We start from the raw sequence: 2,892 nt of genomic DNA, 5'->3' as shown, positions 1-2,892 counted from the left end.
AACTTTTGTTTACTCTATTCATTGGATGATATATCTATATATATTGTTTTATCTATGACTTGAAATTGTGAAGTAATTATTTATCTTCCTTGAGTAACAACAAACTATAGTTGTCTTATCTTTTCAATGATTTTTAAGATCTAAAATAAAATCGCTGTCATAGTTGAAACGGTTAAATAGAAAGAAAATGAACTAAACCAAATCTGAAACCAATTTGTACGAATCAATTCTTTCTATTTAAATTTCCTTCCAAGAATACACGTATTCCAGTTTAGGAATTAAAAGGTATTATTTGTAAGAGATTTTTTAAATATATATTTACTATAAAGCATGAAGGAGAAGAATCTTAGTTTTAAAACAAAAAGCTACGTGACAGGTATAATTTATTTTCTTTTCTCATGAGGAGTTAAGTACGATTTGTTTTGTTTTTAGATTTAAAAAGGAGTTACTAATTGTGGTAGATCTCATGCATTTGTTTAATTTTGAAATTATGTTATTAATATTAAATAGAAATGTGTAATTATTTTATGATGTTGTTATTATGAAATGTGAATCATTATTTTCTTTTATGATTTTTTTTTATCAAATAATACTATTTACTTATTTATTTATTTATTTTTGTTGAAAAAAATATTGTTTGATAAGAAAATATTTGAATTAAGGAAGGAAAAGATTAGAATAGGTTGTAATGTGAAAGATATAGAAAGGTAAATAAGATAAAATTGTTTACCTACCAGTTTAATCTGGGAATGTAAGATGTTTTGGTCAAAGTGTAGATAACACATGTTGTTAAAATATGCTTGGTTTTATTTTTGTTACTTTCTGCCACCCTGTGTATATGATTTCTTCTTAGACTACAGAATGTTTAGAAGATAGGTGCATAGTTCTGCGATATTCTTCCAACTCACCAATGCCAAGTTGCTAGGTTTCTCGAGCAAGGGTCGATGCGCTTTTCATTTCAGGAAGAGTCCCTGGGGAGCTAACCACTTCGTGGTTGGATGGTAAAAGCACCTGGGCCAGACTCCCATCTTAGGATTCATAGGGGGACGTGAAACCTAGAGGCTTAGGAGACAGGGTTGAAGTTTCAGTGTGGTGCCTGGATGACTAGACCAAGATGGTTTTATTTGGGATGTATTTTGATCTTACATGAAGTAATGAGTTCTACATGCATTATACCATTGGATTTTTCATATGTTTGACATATAGTCAAAATTTTCCTTTTATATTTATCATTGTGTATATTATGTTAACTCAATTTATAGCTTGCATATATAGGTAAAATTGAAATGCAATATTGAAATGTTTCTTATTTTGGCATTCTACGGTCAAACTTTTGTATTTGACAAAATAGTTTGTGAAAATTTAATATGGACTTGATTGGGGTATTTAGACTATGTTTACATGTTTTTGTCTTGCATTTTATTTTTCGCTACAATGATGACATGGCATAAGATTTAGGTTTTTTGGTCTTTACATAAAAGAAATCAATAACATATAATTTAGAAGTATGTTGGTGTAAATCACTATTTATGAAACATGAATCAATAATTTTGATTTGAAAATTACACAACTCAATTCTAATTTTTTTAAATCATAATTCAACTTATCCTAAAAATATTTGCTACTTATCTAATAATTAAAAAGAGAAAAAATGATAATTATCACTATTAATTTAAAATAATCTAACTCAAAAATCAAATGTTCTATTTATTTCTTGTCAAATAACTCTACATTTAATCTTTAAATTCACACTATGCCACTCTTATAACTGATAATTAAGATGGAAAGTACTCAATTCAAAGTGTTTTTATTACAAGAAATCACTCTGTATTTCCCAAAGAAGATTAAATTGACACTATGTTACTCTTATAACTGATAATTAAGATGGAAAGTACTCAATTCAAAGTGTTTTTATCACAAGAAATCACTCTGTATTTCCCAAAGGATGGCCTTAGTTGCACTAAACATAAGCCCAAAGAGAATGCCATTGTTCACCTTAATTAAAAGCTGTTTGCATACTCCTCTCTTACCAAACATTCCATGAAGTTACTCAAAACAATCCATAGACAAAGCCTCACATCTTTGCAAATGCACAATTTTTTTCCACCAATTTCTTTAAAAAACTCCAATTTTATATGACTAATTCAGTGACAAAATGCAGCTCGATTGATGGTTCATTGGCCAAAACAATCAATCAAATTAAATTAATGAAAAAGTTATACAATTGGTGAATAGAATTAGAATGATGTAGTAGGGGAATATCTATAGTAAGTAGGCTGATTAGAAGTAGGAGATGGAGGGGGAGAAACTGTTCTTCTAACAGCCTTCAAACCTCTCCTTATTTTTGGATATGCTAATAACAATTTCATATCACCATTGTTATTGAAGCTCTCAGCATAAATACTTCCAAATGTAAACTTTCTTCCCATTAATCTCTGAGATGGCACTTGCAGGACTTCTTCTTCTTTGTAATGTGCCAAAACAAATACAAACATAAATGCTGTGAAACAAAATCTCAAATATATGCATAAATGTTGTACATAAAAATGGAGAAATTGTAAGCTTTTTTTATCAGAAAATTTCAAAGAAGAGAATAGAGAAACCTGAAAATGATAATGAAATGATCACCATGAAAGTTAAGATAAACACTGTAAAGCAACAATACTGTTTGAAGTTTTTCAAGGCAGCCATTGTGAAGGAATATGAAAAGTCTCAACTTCTCTTCACATTTATATGACAACCGTGTTAATATATTTGTGAGTAAATAGCGTGACATGCAAATGTGTTTGATTGATTCCTGTAATTTTATAATGAGTCTGGTAAGATTGGCCATTAAATTATGGGTATTTTGGCCCATGGGATTCTTTCCTTCCCATTTTAATGTTGAACACT

General features: G+C 29.1%; 1 long non-coding RNA gene across 1 annotated transcript; it reads right to left on the bottom strand.

The window, feature by feature from the left end:
* Positions 1 to 2,110: 2,110 nt before the first annotated feature.
* On the bottom strand, positions 2,111 to 2,692 carry LOC149570150 (uncharacterized). Its single transcript, XR_016361794.1, has 2 exons — positions 2,604 to 2,692; positions 2,111 to 2,464 (listed from the first exon to the last, which is right to left on the bottom strand). It is a non-coding gene; the product is annotated as an uncharacterized LOC149570150 (long non-coding RNA).
* Positions 2,693 to 2,892: the final 200 nt, after the last annotated feature.

This window comes from Cupressus sempervirens, chromosome 3 (assembly GCF_028749045.1).
Source record: "Cupressus sempervirens isolate cs-2001-9-10 chromosome 3, ASM2874904v1, whole genome shotgun sequence".
Lineage (NCBI taxonomy): Eukaryota > Viridiplantae > Streptophyta > Pinopsida > Cupressales > Cupressaceae > Cupressus > Cupressus sempervirens.
This window is presented reverse-complemented; position numbering and strand designations above follow the sequence as displayed.